The 26,202-nt window shown below is 49.5% G+C and overlaps 1 protein-coding gene across 3 annotated transcripts in view; it reads right to left on the reverse strand.

Moving 5' to 3' along the window:
- The window catches only part of LOC105487934 (coronin 2B), a 151,663-nt gene that overhangs the window by 112,179 nt on the left and 13,282 nt on the right, over positions 1 to 26,202 (reverse strand). Inside the window, exon 1 of one of the 3 annotated variants that reach the window (XM_011751611.2) lies at positions 622 to 698. The exons of the other annotated variants lie outside the window; for them this stretch is intronic. The gene's annotated coding sequence lies outside the window, so the exon portion shown is untranslated. Of the gene's footprint in view, positions 1 to 621; positions 699 to 26,202 lie in introns of those variants that run through there. 3 annotated transcript variants of the gene reach the window in all.

Consider the following 26,202-nt stretch of genomic DNA (forward strand, 5'->3'; position numbering starts at 1 on the left):
CACCCATCCCCAGTCCCCACTCCCCACAGCCACCAGTGTCAGGATATCACTCGGCCTGCTCCGTGGAGCCCAAGAAAGCCAATGTTGTTGGAAAGCACGGGCTTGAAGGCTGACAGATCTGGCTCTGTCTCAGTCTCAACAACTCCTGGACCATTTTTTTGACCCCTCAGAGCCCTGCTTCCTCATCTAGTGACCAGGGTTACTACTCTCCATATACATGGTTCTTGGGAAAATTAAATGAGACAAGGCAAGTTAAATACCTAGTGTTTGCAAACTTTACTTCCTTCCTTTCCCTTCTTCCTTTGAAACCCTTTATTTTATCCTCAGGCTTGTCTTCCAAATAAAACAAAACTCTGATTCAGCAAGGCTTCTCAGATCCATGCAGCTGGAATTAGTCTGGCTGTGTGTGTTTGGTTCCAGAACCAAATCCAGTTCGGCACACAGTGCCATCCCTCTGCGCACACCTGTCTGTCTCCCCCATGAGACCATGTGCACCCAAGAGGCAAGACCCAGCTCTCGAGGCCTTTGGTAACGCTAGGCCCTCGCCCATGGGAGATCTCGCAGATGACATGGGATTGCCTGCTTGCGCTGGGGCCCACGCGCTGACACAGCTGTACTCACCGCCTGTCAGAATCATTCGACCGCGGCCTGGAAGACTTGCACGATGGCCCACGGCACCCAGCAGGCGGTTTGAATCTGGATCCAGGGCAGCTGCCTGCTTTTAAGGGAGTGCAGCATGGCACTAAGGCCAGCACGCTGGGCAGCAAGAGACCTTGGTGGGGCTGCGTAACCTTGAGCAAGACCTTCCCCTTCTGTTGGAGTCATAGTAAAGTTCCAAAATCTATAAATAAGACTAAAAATAACACTAAGTACTTTTCTGAGAAGAAACTAGGATGACCAGAGAGCTTTTTAAAGCTATACATTTCCTGCCCAAGATTCTTAACCCTTCATCCCCCCAATAAGTGCATCTGAGGTGATGGGGAAGAGGCAGAGGTATTATTTTGAAAAGGCTCCAGTGATAATTCTGATTAGCCATGTCCCCAACAGCAACCCAATTATGCCCATCATTATACTGTTTACTACAAAAGCACAGGCCATAGAGTCAGTCCTTGGGCAATTACTCAACCAGTCTGAGCTGGGTTCTTCCATCACAGAATGGAGAAAAGGCTTCATGTTGGACAGGGTTGCTGGGAGGAGGGAGCGAGCCGCTGCATGTAAACCACCCAGCAGGTCTGGCCCACAGTAGGTGTTCTATAAACGGCAGCCTCCTCCACCCTGCTCATCTGGGCGAAGTCTATGTCTCTATCGAGCAGTAAGCATCTAGGAAGGAAGGCTATGGTCTTCCTTCTTGTCTCAGTCCTTTCAGGCTTCTGTAGCAAAATACCATAAACTGGGTAGCTTATGAACAACAGAAATTTATTTCTCATGGTTCTGGAGGCTGGGAAGTCCAAGATTAGGGCACTGGCAGATTTGGTGTCTGGTGACGGCCCACTTTCTGATTCACTGATGGGCTTTCTAGCTGCATCCTCACATGGCGGAAGAAGCAAGGGCCTCTCAGGGGTCTAAGTGAACTAATCCCATTCGTGAGGCCTCAACCTTCATGATTTATCATAAAGGTGACTGGTGAATGACCAATCACCCCAAGGGCTCCACCTCTTAGTAACTTTAGGGGTTAAGATTTCAACATGGATTTTGGAAGAACACAAACATTCAACCACAGCATTTGTGCTTCTCATCTAAGCCTAAGCCACAGCCACTGGCTCAGGAATGGGCACATCACAAATACCTGAAAACCCTTTTGCATCCCACACACATTCACTGTGTGATTGGCCTACACCAGGCGCCCTGGGTTAGGAGGATGCAGAGGGGAGCAAGACCTGGCTGCACCCCTCAAGAGTCCTGGTCCAGGGAAAATGACTGATTCTCTGTCCACTTTGATTAGGAAGGATGACATTAGTCCTGTCTCATGAGTGCCCTAGGGAATTACTAACTAATTGGGGTCACAGTTAGTCAGAGATCCCCAGTTAATGACCAGGCAGTGCATCCTGAGTTGGCCTAGGAGCCCTGGGAGGTGGAGGATCATTTCTCTGGCTGCCCTGAACCTGAACTAAGCCATCACTCCTGCTTTAGCCAGGAAAGCCTGTTGTGGCACCCACAATGCCCTCACCTCTCTCCTCTCAGAGGCGGCATTGAGAAGCCCAGCTCCTGTACACAGCATCTCCACCATCCTACCCTCTCGCATCCCAGTGCCTGGTAAACAGGACTCTGTGGGGAGCAAGCCCCCACCCCACCCCACTTCTACACACAGGAGCTTTGTCCCAGCTGCTGCTGCATAATACATGGGCGCAGGCCCGGACCAGCCTCGGGACCATCTTGGACAACAGGCCCGTCACTAAGAGGCTGTGAGGGGCACAGCCAGGACACAAAGCACTCCAGTCAGAGCTGAGAGGAGCGGATAAAGGGCCCGCTGCAGCCCTGGATCCAGCCCCTCCCCCAGCACACAAGGCAGGAATGGAAAGGCAGCCGCTTCCCCAGAGGGCTCCTGGGAGTCCTGAAATCCTCCCAGGCACTTTCCAGCACAGCCTCCAGACACATCCTTGACCGTGAGGGCTCGGGCGCTTTCCTCTCATAACCCTCTGAAGTCATTCAGGAGCTCTCCTTGTCTTAGTCCCTATGTCTCTTCTTTAAAATAGTTTCTCCAGCAAGTTACTGACTTGGCAGGGTCTGGTATGCTCCTTTGTGTCTTAGTGGTGGTTTCTAATCTTGGCTGGCCCAGAGGCTCCTAATCTACCCATACCCATGCATCAGTGGGAAAACAATAAAGAAGAATAAGAGAGGGACATTATGAATCACCTCCCAGGTACTTCCTAAAAGAAGCTATGCACAATTTGATGTGATAATACGGCACCCTCCTTTTGCAAGATATTTAAATAGAACAAATCCACATGCAACTATCTCTACAGAAGCAGAATTGGGGACTTACATGTGTAACTGATTTAACAGTAAAAGTCTGGATGGTTTGTTTCTGAACCACTCTGATCACACATTAAGATGTGTTCACGAGTTCTCACTGGCACAGAGGCATATATTCTAGGGACCACTCCCAGAGATTCTGATTTGGGAGGTCTGTGTGAGAACCCAAGAATCTGCATTTTAACAAGCACCCAAGAGATTCCAATGCAGGTGGTCCACTGATGACACCTTTAAGGCACGGTGGTGAATGAAAAATTACAGGCTTCAAATATACAAATAGGTACGACACACTGGTGGCTAACTGAACCCACAACAAACTAAATCTATAATAAGGAAGCTAAACTCACAGCAATTTATAATTGAAAAGCAAAAATAGCAGCAAATGGACTTTGGAGCTAAGATGACAATGAGAACAAAGTGTTCTTACTAAGACTTTCAGGAGTTTCAGCTATCTATACAGGTGCACACAGTAGGAGCTTTGCCAAGGACTGCAAAGATGCCAGCCATCTTAGTAGAATACTGATTTCAAGGCCCTGAAAAACTCTAGCGATGTGCTAATTTAGGTTTAAAAATGACATGGTTTGATAACCCCTGTTTAATTCAGGAGGATATCTGTAAGCAGCTTTTGGTTGTATATTAAAATAAAAGTCTACGGCATTGTGCGTCATTGATTCTTAACAAGCCAAGGAAGTGCTTGCAATTCCAAATCTGTTCTCAATTCTTCAGGGAGAGCCTTGCCAGCCACCAGGGAACTGAAGACTGGTCCTTCAAGATGTGCCACATGGAAAGAAAGAAGGGAAGTCCTGACAGTTGAGATGGGTAAGAAATTAAGTTCAATCGGCCGGGCACGGTGGCTCAAGCCTGTAATCCCAGCACTTTGGGAGGCCGAGACGGGCGGATCACTAGGTCAGGAGATCGAGACCATCCTGGCTAACACGGCGAAACCCCGTCTCTACTAAAAACACAAAAAATTAGCCGGGCGAGGTGGCGGCGCCTGTGGTCCCAGCTACTCGGGAGGCTGAGGCAGGAGAATGGCGGGAACCCGGGAGGCGGAGCTTGCAGTGAGCTGAGATCTGGCCACTGCACTCCAGCCTGGGTGACAGAGCGAGACTCCATCTCAAAAAAAAAAAAAAGAAATTAAGTTCAATCTATTTTGATGAACCTCAATTTGATAAGCCATTTTGATATGCTGCTACTACTGTCTCATGGATTTTTGGAGTCCTGAAGCTCCAGGTTTGAAGATCTGTTTTTTGCAGAAATTGTTCATTTCCCATTCTTCTATTCTGGATTCTGTTCTTCTATTCTCTCACACAGTAATAGTCTTAGTTTTTATCAGGGAAAAAGACTACATTTCCCAGGTGCCTCTGCAACCTAGTATGTGGCCACGTGATAAAGTGTTGGCCAATTGGATGTAAGCTGTAGTATAGTGTGGCAGCTCCCGGTCATCTATGAAGGAAGGGGGAGCCTTCCCCTTCCTTTCTTCCCCCTTTCCACAGGTAGAAACATGGACATGGTGGGGAGCCATCTTAGACGACAGAGCAACAAGACAAGGAACCTGGGACCCTAACAACTTGGAAAAGCTGAGCCACCTTCACAGCCCAGACGCTTACGTCCAGACTGTGATGGGAGAGAAAAATGAACTTCAATTTCGTTTATGCCATTTTGGGTCTTTATTAGAGCAGCCAAAACCATATCCTCACCAAAGCCCTGTTTTAAACTCCTATTTCTCGCTCTTCCATCACCCTCAGGATGGGAGGCAGGGAGAAGAACTTCTGACCCCTGATTTTGAAAGGAGCCACTTAAGATAAAAGCACACAAACTAAGACTAAAGGCTGTTTCCATTACATGCCTCTTCTGGAACTCTCGGGAAAGACAGAAAGCAGCAGGTTTCTCTGAAGGGCCATCAGGAGTTTTGGTGAAGTGAGAGAGGGGAGTCCAATGTCATGCTGAACCTGGCTGTACTGATTCCCCATGCAGTCCCATGGGAGTGAATGGCTCTGATGTCCTGGACCTGGGAAAGGAATTCTAGAAAGTTGTTCCAGGCCCTAAGGAAAAATGAGCCACAAGGAGCAGGGGAGCTGGGGTTAGTTACAAACCAGATAATGTCACCTTTCTCTCCCCAAATGCTGGGAACTCGCAAGCTACAGATTTGCAGAGCTGGTGGAATCCTAAAGATCTTCCAGCCCCATTGCCTCATTTACAGAAGAGGAGACTGCGGCGTGAGGATCATGAGTTTCTTCATGTGAAGTCATGAGTTCAAGGCCAGTTAGAGAGCAAGTTATCATCAGCAGACCAAGGTGTGAACTCAGATTGCCTGGCCCCATCCAGTTCAGTACTCTTTCTAGACTTTGTGCTCCAACTGCTGAACAGCACATTTCCCAGGAACTCAAGAGTGTGAAAAATCTTACCAAACAACCTCCTCTCAACCCAACAGCTCTCAGTTTTCCTGCTTTACCCCAGACCTCAGAGCTCTCACTTCCACATCATCCATACCAGTATTCCAGGACTCCTCTGTAGTGCTGGACATTTCTCTTCTCTTTTTCTCTGTCTCTCCTTTCTCTGCCCCTTCTCACGCACACCTCCTCTCATACATAAGTGCAGTCATTCACTACTGATTTGTCCTTATGACCATCATTTCAAAGTCTATACACAAAGAATGCCACAGAAAATAAGAGCTTAATAAGTATAGTGCCCATCTCTATCCCTCCATATTCACATATTTACTTTTGGACCTTTTCAATGTGTACATGCATCTGCATCCAGAGCTTCTAAGATCCTCGTTTGTTTTGTCTCATTCTATCTATTCCTGTGAATCTACCCCAGTAAACAATGAGCAGTGTGGACACATTTCGTGTTCAGAGATGCTTCTTAAAAGTAGAAAGTTGAGGCCAGGTGCAGTGGCTCATGCCTATAGTCTCAGCACTTTGGGCAGTGGAGGTGGGTGGATGGCTTGAGCCCAGGAGTTTGAGACCAGCCTGGGCAACATAGCAGGACCCAGTCTCTTTGAAAAATACAAAAATTAGTCAGCATGGTGGTGCACACCTGTAGTCCCAGCTACTTGGGAAGCTGAGGTGGGAGGATCACTTGAGCCTGGGAGGTTGAGGCTGCAGTGAGTCGAGATCATGCCACTGCACACCAGCCTGGGTGACAGAGTAAGATCTTGTCTCAAAAAAAAAAAAAAAAGGTAGAAAGTTGGAACCACCTAAAAGTCCAATATAAGAGGCTAATAAAATATGTTTATGTTCATATGATAAACTATTATATAGGCATAAAAATCAGGCTTTTGAAGCACATTCCATATCTTATTACATCTAATTCAATCAACTGTAGAACTGACTGTTATTTTACATTCTTCTAGGAAAAAAAAGTAGTAATTAACTGTGACTTGCTTTCAGTTGAAGATATATCCAATCAGAGATAAAAAATTTGAAACATCATAATCAGTAAAATACGGGATGAATAATACAATGAGGAAATGCTCCTGATGCAATGTTGTAACATCAAAAGCAAAAGGTAGGAAATTGTCATATACGGTCATAGGGGAAAAAAACAAAGAAGTGAAAGGAAAACACCAAATGCAAAGGGTGGTATCTTGGGAGGGTAGGATAAAGTGTGATTTCAAAATTTCATCTTTACACTTTCCTGATTTTTCAAATTTTCCAGAATGAACATAGATCATTTTTATAATCTGAAATAGACACTGTTATTTTTTTTTTTTAATCTATAAAAACGGATACAACGGAACAAGAGAATCATGGAGCATGTTACTCCAGACTCTGCATTCTTCTTTTCCATTATCTCCAACATGCGTGTACATATACAGAACTGGTTCCCACGAGTCATGCTCAGTGGCTCAGTGGTGAGGCGCATTGTCTCATGTTGATGAACCGAGGTTGGATTAGCTTAGTTGTTGTTCAGTACGTGAAATGTTTCCCAATTGTTTTGCTAACACAAACAAAGCTTTGTACAGAGTACTTCTTTTATTTTCCCCTGGGATTCTTTCCTCGACCGCTTCCGGGGTGTGGAATGGAAGGTGCTACCTGCCATCAGCACTGGGTGTTAGTTCACATCTTTGTGAGTGGGAGTCAAGGGACAGAGTGGTGTCTAAGGTTCATTTCCACGCTGATGCTCTGTTCCTCTATGTGAATATTCTGGACTAGCCTGATGCCCTGTTGGCCTCCCAAACCCGCCTCACAGAAACGGAAATTATTTGGCTGGGCCCCAGAGCATCCTACTCTGCAAGGTGATAAGCCATTTTAATAAGTGAAATCAACACATCAATGCCTTGGGAGTAACATATTCTCAGGTATAGAAGGCAGACGTAGGATCTAGTCTGGGACCAGGTTTCTACAAATTTAAATGCGCAGGATGCTGGAGGAGGGGCTTGGTGATGGAAGGATGGGAGAACAGGAGGGGATAGAGGATGTATGAGGGAGGGGATGTGAGCAAAAGAGCAAGGGGTCTGTTGTTCCTGGAACAAGGGGGTCTGGAGATCAGGGAGGAAGACAAGCCTGGGGCCAGGCAGCAAGGGTCTTAGATGCTAAATTGGGGGGTAAACGGGGAAAGGATGCATGCAGGGCCCAAGCCAGCCCCCAGCCCTTCACTAGGCCTTGAGGCCAGCGCAGCGCTTCAGGGCAGGGAGTGGTTCAACCATTTGCTTTGTAAATGAGGTGCTGGAGAACCTGTCTCCTCCTATGAAGTCCTAGCTCCTCTTCTGGGCTGCATCCATTGACTTTTAGTGAGGGCTGCTGACACTGGAACCAGAGGGCTGCAGGGTCCCTGAGGATAAGGCCCATTTCCCCAAGATCTCTGCGTCATTCAATGCCTACTACCTAAGAGGAGCTCAGTGATACTCACCTAGTTAATTCTGAATAACACATGGAATCATCGCCACATCCATTTTCTCTCTGTGCCTGAGTTTCTGGCCAGGTTTTATCAAGAGAAGGAGGGTGGGTAGAGGGGAGAGGCTGGTTGCACAATTACAGGGTCCCCTGGGGATGGGCTAGCTGGCCAATGTGGATGATTCATGCGGATTCCAGGTCAAGCTAGTGCACTGAACCAGACCGCTGTGTGCTCCCCTACCCCATCCCACCCTGCCTGCCGTCACAGTCAGAGACACGGCCCCAAAGGGCCATCCACAGGCTGCTGTACGGTGGAAAACAGCCCTCCAGTCCCAGGGCATGGGCTGACCCCAGCTCACCCCTGGGCAGCCAAAGCAACAGCCTTCCATCAGTAGCTTTTATGCCTTTGGTTAAGTCACAGGACGTCCTGGGAGAAGAATGGCAGTGAGGGAGCAGTGGGAAGGGGACAGCGGGCTAGGCCTGGCAGCGGAAGGAGCTGGGAGACCAGCAGCAAAGAGAGATGAAAACCCCATTTATGCCCTCAACTCCAAGGGAGATACGGATTTGGGAGGGAAGGCCCCTGCCCTGGAGCTCAGACATTTCCCTTCCTTTTCCTCTCCATCCAAGTCTAGGACAGAAGCTCATTTCCTCACACTTAGATGCTTGATGTGGACCACAAACCAATGCCCTGCCCCAAAGCCTGCACAGCCACAGCCCTCTTCTAAAATACAGGCCCTGCCGGGAGAAATAAGATGGTCACTAACGGCCTGGTGTGACTCAGTTCACCAGATCCTCTTCTCCTTTGCTAGATAAGGCTCAGACAGGGAACAATGGGGGAGGACAAATTATCTTGACAGCAAATGTGTCCCTTTCAGGTGACCATCCCCTCCCCCCACAAGGCCCCATGCCCATGTTGCTCTTGTCACCTACAATCCTTTTCCCTCTCTCTGCCCATCTGCCTAACCCAAATCCCAACCGTCCCCGGAGGCCCAGTTCCAATGCTGCTCCTTCCTTCCTGGAACCCAGTGCACGGTGCAGGCAGCCGGGAGCCCTGGCCTCAGCATTTCCCAGGCACGTGGCTTCTAATCACAAGTTGATTTCCTCTCTGCTGCACCTTGAGGATAGGGTCTGAGTCTGAGTGTTCATTCTCTTTCTCTCTCTCTCTCTTCCTAGTACCCAGTGGAGGTTTTGGTAAATACTTGTTGAATGGGTGGATAGAGGCTGAAATAGCAAACACAGTGGAAGGGAATGATGATACTGATGATGACGGCGCGGAATTTCAAGTCCCCTCCTGGAGTCCCACAACTCTTCAAGCCTGAGAAAGGGCATTCGGGAGTCTGGGCAGGGGAGGGGCAGAGAACAAAGCCATGAGGCTGCAACCATTCAGGATGCAGGAATGCTTGTTCATGGGGAGTTCCCTCCCTAGGAGAGGAGGAACTGGGAAGTAGAGGGGAGTATGTTCCCTGACCCACGGGTCGCTCATCATTCTCCAACAGACCCCTTCACTGCACAGAGCCAGGTCCTTGAAAAACAGAATGTCCCCCAACACACACACACTCACGCACGCGTGCACACTCACACAGAGCAATACCAGGAAACGGATGGGGACTCGCTGGGGGAGAGAGCTGGGCTCCCGGCCAGCCAGTGGGTCAGCTTGGGCTGCCCGGCCTGGCCAGAAGAGTTGTCCTTCAGGCTGAAGTCCTCCAGGGGACCACAGTGTGGGGGAGGGAGAACCTGCCTTGCTGGCTTTTCTCCCAGGAGGCCTGGAAACTGTAACCACCAATGTTCGGGTCTGGGCTGGCCATGCGCAGCCAGCCACAGGAGGCCAAGCCCTGATCACATCACCCTGGGCCCCTGCCTAGCTCTTCACAAAGGAAGCATCTGGGCCTGCAGTGGCTGTGCTCAGGCCCCCAGGTCTGGTTTGGGTTGCCTAAGTGTAAGGGAAGGAAACCTTGCTCCAGAGGGAGGTAGCAGAAAAAGTGGGATATGTTCTTTCACATTGGTGGCATTTCACCGGTGTGAAAGGACATAGCCCTCTGCAAAGCTGTGGTCTGGCAGCTGCAGCTGAGCCCATGTAGACCCCTCACTCCCACTCACTCCCAAGGTCCTGTTTCATGAGGTGCTATGCCCAAGGGCATGTGATTTTGACCAGAAGATGATAAAGGCCCTGGGGTCTTGTCTCATGGCATCTGTTCCCGGAGTCCTGGTCTGACCTCTCTTAGAGAGGAGTGAAAAAATGAGAGTTAAAGGGGCTTTTTTTTTTTTTGAGATAGTGTCTCACTCTGTCACCCAGGCTGGAGTGCAGTAACACAATCTTAGCTCACTGCAACCTCAAATTTCTGGGCTCAAGCAATCGTCCCACCTCAGCCTCCCAAGTAGCTGGGACCACAAGCACACATCACCACATTAGGCTGATTTTTAAATTTTTTGTAGAGATGGGTTCTCGCTATGTTGCCCAGGCTGGTCTCAAATTCCTGGCTTCAAGAGATCTTGCCACCTCAGTCTCCTAAAGTGTTGGGATCACAGGCGTGAGCCACCACACCTGGCCCAAAGAAGCTCTTCATAAAAAAAGACTTTGAGGCAGGTTCCATGTCCTCTCCAGTGGAATCTGGGTGTGGAAGTGACCCTATGTGACTTCTGAGGCTAGGTCATAAGGGATCATACTTCTTCCTTGTTTGTTGGAACACTTGTTCCTGGAGCCCCAAGTCATCATGTAAAACATCTGACTACTCTGAGGCGGTCATGCCATGAGGAAGCTCAAGCCGTGTGGAGACACTATGTGTAGATGCTCCAGTCAACAGTCCCAGCCCAGTCCAGCCTTCAAGTCATCCCAGTCCAGGCACCAAGTGTGAAGACACTTCCAGATGATTCTAGTCCCTCAGATGTCACCCCTAGTCATTTAGGTCTTCCTAGCAGAGACCCCAGACATTGTGGAACAGAGACAAACTATCCCCTTTGTGCTTGGCCTACAAAATCCTTGAGGCCCCTTGCTAACCCGTCCACCTACTTCAAACGTCCAATATCCATCTCAAGCCTGGTGAGCCAGGGAGAAAGCCAGGGGAGACTCAAGATGTTTGGAGAAGGCTCCTTCTTATAGTACTCTCCAGCTTTGGGGGTGAAGGCTCTGACCAGCTGGCTTGCCCCTTCCCTGGTTCCGAGTCAACCCACAGTAAACAGAGGATGTATTGAGCACTTACGAAGTACCTGCCCTGTGCCAACAGCTCCAAGGGTCCCGTAATGTCTTCCATGTCCCCCCCTCCATGCTCAAGAAACTCACCCTCTATCTAGGGCCATCAGAAGCTGACCAAACATAACTCCATGTTCAGTTATGCTGTGGATTTTTCTGTGCCTGTCCCAGTTTCAAATATTCTGCCCCACTCTACCCATGAGCTAGCAAAATATCCCCATCCTTTCAATGTTTCTGTATCCAAACTGTATTTTCGACACAGCCTCTTCCACTCAGAAGCAGCTCAAAAATGCTCTCAGGCCACGTGCCAGAATTTGGGGTATGGAAAATGTTTACTTTAAGGAAAGCGCCTGAGCAACAACTGCACCATTCAGTGCAGCAGGACAGTACTTACGTGTGCTATAAGTCATGCTGCCCAGATGTAAGGCCTTATGCTGGGGACCACAGGGACCATCATTGCAGTCCTAGATTCACTGGAATTATCCAGGGAGCTTGGAATAAATGCTGATGCCCAACCACAGCCCAGAGGCTGTGATTCACTGGCCTGGAGGGATCTCCAGGTGACTCTAATATGTTTGCTTGGCTAAGCCCCACCACCCTAACTCTCTTTGCCTGAGGTCATTCATTTCTCAGGGCTTTAAACACCATCTACAAGCTGATGGCTCCAAAATTCCTACTACTGGTCTAGGCCTCTTTTTTGACCATTGGACCCTCCTTTTGGATTCTTGCAGTCACCTTTGACCTAACATGGTGGAACTAAACTACTGGTCTTCCCCCCACCCCAGTCTGCTTCTCTGCCACCATGACTTTCAGTAAACAAGGCTTCACCCAGCCAGCTGCTCACCCTCAAAACCCAAGAGCTGGCCAGGTGCCGTCGCTCACTGCTATAATCCCAGCACCTTGGGAGGTCGAGGTGGGCGGATCACAAGGTCAGAAGTTCGAGACCTGCCCGACCAACATGGTGAAACCCCATCTCTACTAAAAATACAAAAATTAGCTGGGTGTGGTGGTGGGCGCCTGTAATCTCAGCTACTCAGGAGGCTGAGGCAGGAGAATTGCTTGAACCCGAGAGGTGGAGGTTGCAGTGAGCTGAAATATCGCGCCAGTGCATTCTAGCCCAGGCAACAGAAGAGACTATGTCTCAAAAAAACAAAAGCAAAAACAAAAACAGAAAAACCCCAAGAGCCCTCTGTGACTCCTCCCAGCCCACTTCTAGGTCCTGTCCATTCTCCCTTCACTTTCCAGTCTCGAAGCATCTGTACTTTCCAAATAATTTTTACACAGTTATAATCATGATATGCGTAAAACTTTATGTCCCACCTTTTTCACTTAGCAAAAATATTTTCCAACATTGCTATATCATTTTGGTATTATAATTTTTAATGGCTGCAGAATATTCCATTCAATCAAAGATTCCTAATTTACTCAGCCAGTCTCATACCGTTAGGCCTTTATTTTGCTCCCAATGTTTCATTGTTATAAATAATGGCGTGATGAGCATCTTGATGCATACAGCTTTTCCCCGCCTTTGGATTATTTCCTTTGGACAGGTTCCCAGAAGCGGGATTACTAGGTCACAGGATATGGACATTTTTATGGCTTGTGGTGCCTGTTGCCAAATTGCTCTCCAAAAGGGTGATACCACTTTATGTGTCTTTGATAATGGCTTATACAACTTTGGACAACACTGCCATAGGACCCAGGGCAGTGCTAAGCAGCTGGGAGACTGAAGTTTTTCTTTTCAAAACTTCTCCTTTTTTTTTTCTTTTTTGAGACAGAGTCTTGCTCTGTTGCCCAGGCTGGAGCAGAGTGGCATGATCTCAGCTCACCACAACCTCTGCCTCCCAGGTTCAAGCGACTCTCCTGTCTCAGTCTCCTGAGTAGCTGGGATTACAGGTATGTGCCACCATGCCCAGCTAATTTTTGTATTTTTAGTAGAGACAGGGTTTCACTATGTTGGCCAGATTGGTCTTGAACTCCTGACCTCGCGATCAGCCCGCCCTGGCCTCCCAAAGTGCTGGAATTATAAGCGTGAGCCACCGTGCCCGGCCTCAAAGCTTCTTAACAGCTTGCTTAATTTTCTCCTAATTATTAAAGTAAAAAATGCACAATCTAGAAAGGCAAAAAGAAAAGTATAACCATGTTAACAAAAGCACCCATAATCCCACCTTTCCATAGGTTCTCAGAAGGTGTGATTTCTGATTGTTGGAATGCTGAGATGAGGGATTGGGGCTGAATTTACACAGAAGGGTGTTTTTTTTTTTTTTTTTAAATCACAACTTATACATAGAGAGGACTCCAGCCTTTCCAGAGTGGTCCACTGGGGAGGACACGCACATATTCTAGCCATGCTATTGAGATCAAATCACCTTTAAAAAAAAAAACAAAAACAAAACAAACAAACAAAAAAAACCACCTTTTTAAATTTCCTGGTATGAAATTCTGCTTAGGACTAGCAAGGCATTCTTAGGGCTATCCTCAGTGATGGCAATCTTCGCCCTTGTTAATAGGGTCCTCTCAGCCATAATCCCAAATCATTCAGGAACACACTTGTTCTGCTCATGGTGGGAAAGGCGGTTTGGGGGTGGGGGGTGACCATGAAGAATGGAACCAATTTCCTGATGGTAGAAGCTGCTGCTGAGAGCTGCTCTCAGAAAGGTCCCAAAACTCTGAGCAATGCTGGAGCCCTGGAGTACGCGTCAAGGGAAGGGGGCCCAGAGTGACAATACTGACAAGCAAAGAATAACAAGAGAATAAGAATGACAAGGGGCAGCTCATGCCTGTGGAGTGCTGACTGTGTGCCGGGCTCTGTGCCAAATGCTTTCTGTATGTGAAATACACTCAGTGCTCACAACACTTCTATGGGGTAAGAATTTGGACTCCAGCAGTCTGACTCCACAGCCTGGGCTCCTATGCTGAACCTCCTGGTGCACATGTCCTAGTATGAGCCTCTGAAGGAGACCAGATGTCCTTCGGAATTCTACAACGTGGCATGTTCTGTCTTGAGCTCCAAACTCAGATCCACCATCCCCTATGTATTAGACTGCTCAGGCTGCCCTAACAGAATGCCATAGGCTGGAGGCTTAAACAACAGATATTTATTCCTCACAGTTCTGGAGGCTGGAAGTCCAACATCAAGGTCCAGCAGGGTTGGTTTCTGGTGAGGCCTCTCTTACTGGTTTGCAGACGGCTGTCTTCTTGCTGTGTCCTCTGTGCACATGTGGAGAGACAGCGAGCTCTCTGGTGTCTCTTTTCTTATAAGGACATCAGTCCTACTGGGCCAGAGCTCTGCCTTTATGACCTCATTTACCCTGGATTATGTCCTTAAAGGCCCTGTCTCCAAACACACTGGAGGTTAGGGCTTCAATATATGAATTAGGGGGATACAATTCAGCCCACAGCACCATGTCACCCCAACTCTGCCCTAAACACATGGACTCCCTGACATCTGCTGATGACATTGCACTGTTGCTGCAGTTTGTCCTCCACGAAGGCTCTTCTGTCTCATGCCTCACACTAGTATTATCAGTAAGTGTGTTTTTGTAAGATAATAATTATTTGGAGGTTACAGGCCAACTTTCACTCATCTGTGCATACCCTCTCATCCATCCACTCATTCATTCATTCAGTTCATTTATTTGTTTGACAACACAGTCATCCAGCAACTAGTTTAGTAAGCACCTGCTGCAATCATGCACTGTGTTAGCCCTGGGACTTCCATGGTGCATAAGACACAGCAGACAATTCTGCATCCTAATTCCAAACAACCTACCCACTTCTCTCTCCATCTGTCTTACTCTCTCACCCCAGGCAACCAATCTCTCTCACCTCCTATCCTAACAGACCCTTGGCAGATCCCTCCTTGAGCAGGGGGCTCTTTGACACCTTCCTGCTCAGGGGAAACAGATGGTGTTAAGCCAATGTGGAAGCTGTTTCTAGGCAAGGGATTGCAAAGCTGTGTGTCCACCCCTTGCCCCAAGAAAACAAAATTATACATATCCCAACAAGGGAAACACGTGTGCTTGCAAGATTTGTACAGGCAGTCCCTCTTTGCCCAGGAAATAGGCTTGCTTCCATGAGACTTTTTTATTAGAAAACAGAAAGGAATTGCTTCTTAGTGTTCTCAGGAAGAAAGTGGGTGTTGCACGTTGCACAGAACCTCCTTCACTGAAGTAGAGAACTATGAAACTGGCAGTCACACCTCACATCTATTGTCTCTACCTCAAGAGGGGCAATAAAAGGAAGGGAAACCCCAAAGCAGGCAGAGCTATGGGGCTCCCACCAGCCAGGCTGATCAGAGCCCTGGAGGTTACAGAACTGTGGAGGTTACAGCTGGATCCTGTTTAACAGAGTACACGATAGGGAGAGGCAGTTAAAGACACAGTAAGAGCGCTTTTTGCTCATCTCTCTCTTAGTGACCTAAAATTTCCATATCAAAGTGAATTACAACATGTAGGTAAAACGTGTGTGTGTGTGTGTGTGTGTGTGTATGTGTGAGATCAGCCCCTGATTTGGGCAGGACCAAATATCTCAATCATGGCAAAACCCTTCCTGTCTCTCAGTTCTTCCCTTCCACAGCACCAAGAGTGTCTTTAAAAAAATTATTTCTACTAATCAAAAAAATACATGTCAGAGTGGTCTCTTAAAACATAAACCTAGTTGTCGTTCCCCCGAATAAAGCCAGTCAACACTTCCCTCCACCCCCACTTCAGGACCAAGTCCATGGTCCTTGCAAATGGGATTATGATGGCTCCTGTGATTTGAATGTGTCTCCACCAGAACTCAGATGGTGCCAATGGGATGGTATTCAGGCAGGTCCTTTCAGAGGTGATTAGGCCATGAGGGCTCCTCCCTGGTGAATGGGATTAAGGCCCTTATTTAAAAAAAAAAAAACCCTTCCCATGGTGTTTGGTCTTCTGCCTTCCACCATGCCAGGACACAGTGATCCTCCCCTCTGGAGGATGCAGCTCTTGCCAAACAAACGAACTTGCTGGTGCCTTGATCTTGGACTTCCCAGGCTCCAGAGCTATGAGAAATCAATTTCTGTTCTTTATAAACAGCTCAGGTGTTTTATTATAGCAGCACGGAGGGACTAAGGCAACGGCCCTCCCGGGCCTGGGCCCTGCCCCAGCACCACTAAGTAAGCCCCAGCTGCACTCAACTTCTTTCTGCTCCTCAAAGCCCTCATTTCTTCTCCAGCCTTCGCACACACAGCCATTCCCTCGACCTCAGTCACGCTTCCCAGCTGTTCTCTTGGCCAAATCCTCCTCTTCCTTCACATCTCTGCTTCCAGGTCACCCCTGGGGCAGGCCTTCCGATGCCCCGACACTGTGTGGCTGCTCCTCCTCCAGGCCCGCACAGGCATCCTAATCCTAGCATTCCTCACACCGTGCGCTCAAGGCCGCACTCCCCACCTCACACCACTCTTGACTGTAAGCTCCGTGTGGGCTGAGGCCTCTGCCACACTCACTGTTTTATCCTCGGTGCCTACCGAAAAGCATGGCACCTGACAACACTCAGAGGATGCTGGCTGAATGAGGCCCAGGGACAGGTGGGACCCTCATCCTCCCAATGCCACCAACCCCATCCTGTCCCCGCCTACTTCCCTGGAGCCCAGCGGCAGTATCTCAACCATCTCTATATCCCAGGGCCTGGCACAGAGCTTGGCACTCAAGCCAAGAAATGTTCAAGAAACGTTTGCTGCACTAAGGGGAGAGGCTGTGGAGGAGTGAGGAGAGAACGCAGCTTTCTGGACAGCTTTTCCAATGGCTACCTCTGCCTGTCAACCATTCACACACCCACAAAACCTGCATGCCACCCCGTCCCCGTCGAGGGAGGCACACACACCACAGGAGTGCCCCTGCCTTAAAGGCTGGCTAGGAGGTGTCCTCTTCCTTTTAATTAAAAGTCAGACAGGCAACCTCCTCCCTACTCATTCCTCTCTCTCCGGTCATTTCTAGAAACCGAGAATCAGCAGGACAGCTGGGAAGAAGGTGCTGTGGTTGTGGGGAAATTGCCAGGTTTGCATCTCTCCCTCCTCACCTTCCTCCCACGCTTCATGTCTCCCTATGGGGGACCAGGCTGAGGGGCTCAAGGGCCAGGAAGCTGGAGGCTGGGCCAGGGGTGTCCCATTTACTGTTTCCATTTCCTCAAATGTCCTCTTCTTCTCCACATCTTCCCCAAAGGCCTGGTTTTAGGGCATCCCCTCTTCCTTAGATAGAGAAGGCAAAGTGTCTGCCCACTGGTCAGCACCTATGGTCATAGTGGGCAGGAGAGCCTCTGAAGGCCCCAGAAGCCACATCCACAGAAAAGCCCCCCAGCCTAGGTCCAGGGGTGGGATGGAGTTCAGACAGAGGCGGTTAACAAAGACCCCTTTGTCTTTCGAACTAAGTCTTGCATACCCTCTTCTTGTATGCCCAGAGAGGAGGGCAGTGGCGGTTACCCATGCTGGAGAAGCTTGTCTGCTGGTGGGAAGGTAGTATAGTGTGTACTCAGGGAAGTCCACTCCTGGGCAGATTGTGCTGAAAAATGTCCCTGGGTCACAAACCAAGCAAGGTGGCAGAATGGGGCTGGGAAAGAAACAAACATTCAGAAAGGCTTCCTGTAGGAGGTGACACTGGAGCCAGCTCTCCATGGCGGAGTGCAATTTTCACATTTTAGAAAGACTTGCAAAACAAGCAGCACTTAGGCTATTGGAATTTGATGTGCTATGTGTGTGGTTTTTAGATGGGGCCTTGTTTGTTTGTTGAAGAAATCTTCGGCCAACAATAAGGCTGTGGGATCATTCATCTGCAAGTATCTTTTATCCCTGAAGTACTGAGACAGACTGTAGGCTACACCTGGAAACTGTCTCTACTCCCTCTGCCAGCTCCAGGTCCCCTCTGGAGGGAGCCAACCCCAAGCAGCAGGGACAGCAGCAGCAGTCCACATCAAGGGGTGGGAGGGGCATGCCTCCTAGCCAGTCTCCAAGGATGCAGTTCATTAGGATGCATCCTTTGTTGCCATGGAGACCCCAGGCCCACAGAGCCTGGCTAATAGTCCCTGAATTCACTCAGGCCTCGAGCACAATTAGACAAGATTAATTTTTGAGTCAGAGCATAATGAGACCCGGACGTCCGGAAAGCATATGGCAGCCTCCCAGGGGAGGGCAGAGCCAGGGGAGGGCACACTACTGTCACGAGGTCACCAGGGCACTGCCTCTCTTGGGTGGGAGGTCTGAGAGGCAGTGGAGAGTGTGTTCCCTCCTTTAGAATTCCTCAAGGGCAACCCAGATCTGTCTGGGCAGCATGGGGGTGGGGGCAATTGAAGAAAGGAAGAATAAGCTCCCTGTATCTGTCCCAGGTCCTTGTGGGGACAGAGTTGGGTGGCTTTATTCTGTACCCTCTGATGAATTTGCCAACAAATGCATCTTATATGGCTGAAGCTATGATGCATGTACGGAATAGATTCTTATATCCGTGCAAAAGAATATAAATACATCATTCAAAAATCTGTAATAGGGCCAGGCATGGCAGGAGCACCCAATGGGATCTGTGGTACAACACGCTTCCTCCCACTCAGGGCATGGGACTTGCCCTCTGGCAGGAGAGATAGGACATGTTCAGATATAACTATCTCATCAGGGCAGTGGCATGAGAAGGATGGAGTTTGGAGCAAGGAGAGATCAGAGAAGGCTCTGTGGAGGAGGTGTCACTTTGACTGGGCTTTGAAAGAAGGAATCAGACTTTTCAAGTAGAGAGGGAGCAGAAAAGCAGAGGTTGAGTTTGGGGGCACCAAGCTGACCAGTGTCTGGTTTGGGCAGGGGCCAAGGAGGTAAACAGTGGCCAGAGAGTGAAGACTTTGAATGCCCAGCCAAGTGGCTTGGGCTGGGATGAGCCAAAGGATGGGGCAATGGGCTCCAGGAATACAGGCTGGTGGATCCCCTAACCCCTAGTCCTACTCGCCTAGTCCAGACCAGCTCCAGACCCAGCTTGGGCCTGTTCCCAGGACAGACTCACAGCATGGCTGCCCCAGCTCCCATCCCCACCAGCTTCCTGCAAGCAGAGTCACTCTTCCAGGCCTCAGGAGGGTCTGGACAGAACAGAAACTTTCTTTTGGTGACATTTCTGTACAAACCCCCAGATTTCTAAACAAAGTCCAGTTAGCAGATTAGCTCCTTGGTGCCCAGTAAAGAGATGGGAAGGCACAGAGGAGAGCTAGGTTTGTGGAAGAATTAGAAGTCCAAAGTAAGGAGCTGGGGGGATTAGGCTGCTGCAGAGGGGCGTTCAAGGCCAAGTGGGCTCCAGGGCAGGAATGGAGTCTGGAGACAAGCATGCCGGTGCTCACCAGGGACTAGCCTCTCTAGTCTAGGGTATGAACTCCTTCTGGCTTCTCTCAGGTTGAGGCCTTTTTTAGAAAGCAGGCCTACTCTCTAGAGAAAATTGGACTGCTGCCCTTGGATCATTTTTTCCCCAGAAGGTTACTATTAGTAAAAATCACTGACCACGCATAATAGAGAAGCAGAGACAGCAAAACTTCCAGTTTGTCTCCACCCCCTACCAATGCCCACACTCACGTGCACACACACAGCAGTTCTAGAAGGGTTTAGCAATGCTAAAATCCTGAAACCCACACGGCCTGGGCCAGGAACCAGCTCAGTTCCCTGAGAGCCGGGACGCTCCAATTCCAGCCAGACTGCCCGCCCTCTTCTCCAGGGGCTGCCTACAGAGCCCAGGGCACTGAGCTTCAGCCTCTGGGATCTGATCTCTGAAACAGTGAAAATGCTCTCAGAGTCCAGTCTATGGAACAAGGTGGATGATCCAGGTGGTGGAGGGGGTCTATATCTGAAACCAAAGTGGAGAAATCAGCACCACCTCTTTCTCCTGGGTTCTCAGTCACTGCCTCTCCACTGACTTCTAACTCATACCCACCCCCACAGACTCATCAACTTCCAAAACATCACCCTGCATCCTGCCCTCCTCTCAGCCCTCACTGGTTTCCCCTGGCCAACTCAGGCCTCTCGCGTGGACCACCACAGTGGCCCCCTAATGGGTCAGATGCCTCCATACCCGCCAAGAGCAATGGGTCTAACTGTGCAGGCCCCTGGGAGAGGAACAGGGATGGGAGCCGCAGGCTGGACTTTTGCCTGAGGTTCCTCTCTGCCCTTGTTCATCACAGTAACCCTGGTGAAGTCTCTGAGCTCCACAGCAATGGAGCATTTTGTTTGTTTGGCCTTTTTTTAAATTTCTTTATGGGAGGGAAACAGAAATTAGGGAGAAGTGATTGGCTAAAAGCAATGCTTTCGAGAGGCCAAACAGCCAGGCAGTTAACAGCATGGGCTCTGGAGCGTATTGTGGATGCAACAGAACCCTGGTTCCATTTCCGTTTACTAGTTGTGTGACCTTGGGCGTGCTGCTTAACCCCTTGGAGCCTCAGTTTCACAGAATGGCATAGTAGCAGAAGCCATCTCCCTGTGCTTTCTAGGTATTGAAAGGGTAATATGAGATGCGTGTAAAACAATTAGGACTGCCCCTGGAACATGGTAAGAGCTGAACAAGCATTAGTGATTCTGTCCTACTCATTAGTATATTTGGTTGCTGGTGGATTAAAATCCTACAGCATCTCCCCTCCCTGTTACCCCAAAACCAGGCCAGCCTGGAAAAGATGTGCCAGCAGCCAGGCAAGCAAAGCCACCTCTCTCTGTCATTTCTCCTTGACCCGAGGAGGCTGTGCCTCTTAATTGCTCTTTGGTTTTACGCAATTTGAAATGAGCAGGCCACCAATTCCCTGCGGGAAAAAAAAAAGATATATATGCTTCTGCTCAAAATACTAATGAGGTTGGACTCGAGGTGAGGCTGGCAGCGGAGGGCGGTCCCTGAGGCCTTCTGTGGAGCCCTGCTGGCCCTGCAGGAGGAGACGACCCAGTTTGAAGCACCCTCCAGAAGGCAGGCAGGAGGACAGCCACTGTACGGGCTCCATGGGCCCCAGGTCAGGAGGCCAGAGTGGCGGGGGTGGCCTGTGGGAGGGGGCGTGGGGAGCGCTCGGCGGTGATGTGTGGCCATTTCTCCCCATGGGTTTGTGGATCTGGATCTTCTCCCAGGAACTCCGGGAAGACCCTGGCTGCTGTGTTGTACCCTCTCCTCCCACACCATCCCCAAGGCCTGAAGATACATCTTCCCTGTGCCTGCTGCCTCTGCCCTGGCTCCATCCTCATCACCTCAACATGGCTGCTGGCTCCAGGCTTCCAGTCTTACCCTTCACCTATCTGTCCTCCCAGTCAGTGAAGAAACATTAGTGAGCAGTTAGCACAGGCCAGCCCCATGGGAGCCAGAACCCAGCTTCCTCTTCGATCTCCTTTCCCACCAGACCAGGCCTGCTCACTGTGCTTTCCATGGCGGGCAGGCTCCTGCTGGAGCCTCAAACTTGCTTCTCTCTCAGCCAGAAAGATCCCCCTAGATCCCATGGGGCTCCATCCCCCCTTCATTCCACAGGGGATCCCCTTCTCACAACCCCCCACCCCACAACCTCCAGGCCCCTGTATTTTCTTTAACAGCATTTCTACCACTGATGTCAGGATTGTGTTCTGTCCTGTCTCCCCACCCTCCTGGGCCTGTCCCTAAGGGCAGGGACTGTTCCTGTTTTATTCACCCATGTGGACTGTCCCATCACCTAGGGTCATGGGCACAGTGCATGCTTAATGAAGATTTATTATTGTGGAATCTAATGACATCATCACTACTCAAAGGCTCTTCATGGACGGACTGATACACATAGGCCCAGGAACGGCACTCCTGCACAACTCTCTCCTCCCCGCCAGCCACCCCCAAGCCCTCATCACCTTCCCAGCCCCTGACCCCCCACACTCAAACCTCACTTGGCACCCTCGTGGCTCAGAAGCACCCCAGGGCGTCGTTGCCCTGGCCCCTGCTCACACTGCTCCTCCCCTCACCTAGCTTCAGAGCCACACTCTAACACCGCCTCCTCTCAGATGCACGCTCAGTCTCACCAGGGTCCCTCGGCCTTTAGGACTCGCATTCAATGCTGGGCCAATCGCTTCATCTGTGTTTGTTTGCCCGTCTGTCTCCCAAGCAGAATTCAACTTCCTTAAAGGCTGGGGAAATTGGTCCCCTTTGTGTGTTCCCTGAGCCAGTACAGAGCCTGGCATGGAGCAGGTGCTTAATTGATGGTATTTTGTATTAAGATTTGGATTGGTCTAGTGATAATAACTGTTATTAACTTTACCACTCATGTGGTCCACCATGGGAAACAGGAAGAGCAAGCCAGTCACAGAGCTGAGAACAGAACCCACCCCTGGGAGAAGTCCCTGAAGCCCTGCCCAAGGGGCTGAACTGAAGGCAGGGGGTCCCAGTCCCCTAAGGGAGGACAGCAGATGATATGAGGCCTGCTGCATGGCTCAGGGCCTGGAGCCACCGGCTTCTACATCTGATGACAAGGCATATCCCACTGTCATGGGGAAGTGCTGCCTTGCTTCTCTGGTCTCTGCAACTCCCAGGGATGTAAACTGGACATCCACGTCCCCCTTCCTGGGAGGAAATCCTGCCAGTGTTCTCAGGGACACAGGACAGCAGGGCTTAGCTGGAGGAGGAAAGAGGGAGGGGGCCTCTTTGTCCCAACCTGAGGCAGCACAGGGCCCGGCTCAAGAGAGCACTCCCTCTGGCCTGACCCTACAAGTCTGGCTGCCACTTAGCTGGCCACTCAGCCAGTTCTCTGGCCTTGAATGCTGCAGAATTGGGACTCTGCATGGTGCAATGCTTCCTAAACCCACTTCACTGCACAACTCAACTGACTCTGAAAATACTATCAAGGGGCAGACAGAACTGGACTGATAGCTAGAACTGCACAGACAGCTAGAACTGGACTGATAGTTTGCTTTTTTCAGAATTGGAAAAAATGATCCAGAGAGGTTAATAACTTGCCTAAGGTCACACAGCGTGATAGAGGCAAACCCCAGAATAGAAACAAGGCTGAGATTTCAGTTGTTATTACTTGGAGTCGCCAGGAAAGTATGTGCTGAAAAGCCTTCCTGGGACTGGAGGCAAGAGGTTGAGAGGGCTTTCTGTCCTCTCCAGGAATCCCACCCCCCTTCTTTCTGCAAGCACACAGGCTCTGTCTGGCTTCAAACCCAAAGAAATTCCATCTCTGCTCATTGGCTCGCAGACACGGGAAGTGGCTCATTCCCCACGGCTTCTTCCCTGGAGGATGAGTTCAATAAACAGAGCCCCTTTCTCATCTTCCTGCATAAATATTTCAGGAGACAGAAACAAACAGATCCGCTTTTGATCTGCTGCTGGTTATTTAGAAATCGGGGCTCCTCTATGCCAAGCAGGGACCACCCCGCCCAAGGAATTAGTGTCCCCCAGGCCATGGGAGATACAAGATAGCACCTTCCTGTCAGGGCTGCTCACCTGGGCTGGGGAACCTGGTGAGAGCTGGACAGCAAGCTCAGCTTGTACCAAAAGCGCCTCCACCTACCCATCCACCCACTGCTTGCTGTTCCTAGAAATGGGAGGAAATGGTCTGCTCCATGTCTGCTATTCTTGGGGATGCTTCAGTCACTGCTGCCCCTGGACTGTATTTCAGGGGACACCAGGTTCCTGCACAGACAGGCACCACCTATGGGGAAGAGGTGCAGAGCCTTCCATGCCAGGTGGACCAGAGTTCTGGCAGCAAATGTCAGCGATTTAGAGGGCCAATCCCCTTTATGTCTCCCCCAAACACCCCTTTTGTTTATTCATTCAGACATTTATGGAGCACGTTATTCTTGGATCCAGAACATTCAACAGCTCCCCATTGCCGACAGGATTCTGACTTCAGACTGTCATTTCCTGTGCCACCCAACCACATCTCTCTCTGTTCAAGTCATACTCCAGTTAGCCTAGTTCCTCCCTTTCCCCCAAATGAGCCCTTCCCCTTCTTTTTTTTTTTTTTTTTTTTTTTTTTTGAGACGGAGTCTCGCTCTGTCACCCAGGCTGGAGTGCGGTGGCCGGATCTCAGCTCACTGCAAGCTCCGCCTCCCGGGTTCACGCCATTCTCCTGCCTCAGCCTCCCGAGTAGCTGGGACTATAGGCGCCCGCCACCTCGCCCGGCTAGTTTTTTGTATTTTTTAGTAGAGACGGGGTTTCACCGTGTTAGCCAGGATGGTCTCGATCTCCTGACCTCGTGATCCGCCCGTCTCGGCCTCCCAAAGTGCTGGGATTACAGGCGTGAGCCACCGCGCCCGGCCCCCTTCCCCTTCTTAAATGCATTTGTCCTTTTGCCTTGTCTCCTCTTCTCTTCTCTCACCTTTCTCAGGTCAGGATGGCTCATGTGCCATCTCCTCCATGAAGCCTTCCTTGACCTTCCCACCCCACAATGGGACCTTTGCATGGTGCAATGCATCCTACACCCACTTCGCTGCCTCAGAGCAAACTCACTTCATGGCTCATCCACTTCTGGAAATACTATCAAGGGGCAGACAAACTGGACTGATAGCTCTTTTCAGAGTTGCAAAAAAAAAAAAAAAAAAAAAAACAACCAAAGAGGGTCTTTTTCCCCTCCATCCTGAGCTCCCTTGTAGCTTTCTGCCACTGTTGCCCAGGAATTGCTCTTCTAACACTCTCATGTGTGAAGTCTTATTGTTCCAGCTCAGTCACAAGTGTTCAGAGAACGAGGCTCCAGATTGTGTTTCAGCAAGTGTCTAGGAGTAGGGCTACATCCAGACCTGGCTGCTAGAGAATGGAAGCTCAGTTTTTAAGAAATGTGAATGCCTGGACCCCACCTCTCAGAGATTCTGTTTCTATTGTTCTGAGGGAAGGAGGACAGGGAGGACCAACTATTTCATTTGCAGATCCCCTTTTCCAAAAATTTTGAAGAATTTCAAGACATTTGAAGAATTTCAAGTGACAACAGAACGTTAAACCAAATGTAGCACAGGTCACACGCCCATGGCTATGGTTTGAATGTCTCTGGCAAAACTCATGTTGAAATTTAATTGCCAATGTAATAGTATTAAGAGATGGGGCCTTTAAGAGGGGATTAAGTCATGAGAGCTCTGCCCTCACAAATTAATTAATGTGATTATCCTGGGAGTGGGCTCCTGATGAAAGAATGAGTTTGGCCCGATTTCCTCTCTCTGTCTCACACACTCACTACGATGTGATGCCTCTGCCATGAGATGACCCTAACCAGATGCTGGTGCCACGCTCTTGGACTTCTCAGTCTCTAGAACCATAAGCCAAATAAACTTTTGTTCTTTATAGACTACCCAGTCTGAGGTATTCTGTTACAGCAGCAGAAAATGGACTAAAACATACATGAAGCTGGCCCTGGAGACAGGCATTTAAACCTCACCAGGTGATTTGCAGCCAGGTTGAGAACCACCACCACGGTCAATGTCCCCATGAGCCCTGACGGTTCTGTGCTTCTGAGCTCCCATGACAGTACACAGACCAGAATACTGTACATTCTGTACATACTGTACAGTACACAGACCAGCCTCTCCATCTCTGTATGCCTGGGTTGGCTGGAGCATAAATATTTATAGAGTGAATGAACATATGAATAGATGCAGAGAGGTGGAACTTGAACCAGAAAGCTGGGAAGAATCTTTTTTTCATTTATTTATTTTTAATTGAGATGTAAAATATATATGTAACATGCCTACAGTGCACAAATCTGAAGTGTTTGCCTTGATAGATTTTTATACGTATATGCATTCATGTAACCACCATCACTCCAGAAGTTTCTCTCATACCCTCCCTCAGTTAATACTCTACCCCTATCCCCACCCCAGGTAACCAATAAAAACTGGACAGAATTCCATCAGATGAGGGCTCTTCCAATGAAATAGGCAGAATAAGCACAGGTGGGGTATATCCAAGAGACATGAAAGATGCTGACTCAGAAAATTCCCTTGTATGTGCCAAGGGCTGGAATTTACACCAAATGTATGACAATGAACACAAAAGTTGAGACTTCCTCCAAGTGGAAGCAAGCAAGCAAGCTGGCGGGACTCAAACTCTGGTCCTCAACCCCCAAGTCTCATGAACTCATCACAACTCTTGGCAGTCTGGAGTGGATGTGTGGTTGGAAGACATGGCGCAGAAGGAGACACACTGGCTGCAGGGTCTGCGGACACTGAGGAAGGGAGGAGGGTGAAACAGGGCCCAAGGCTGGGCAGCATCAGGGCATAAACTCACATCCAGAAGCTCACTTCTGCACCCA

The sequence above is a fragment of the Macaca nemestrina genome, chromosome 7 (assembly GCF_043159975.1).
Source record: "Macaca nemestrina isolate mMacNem1 chromosome 7, mMacNem.hap1, whole genome shotgun sequence".
NCBI lineage: Eukaryota > Metazoa > Chordata > Mammalia > Primates > Cercopithecidae > Macaca > Macaca nemestrina.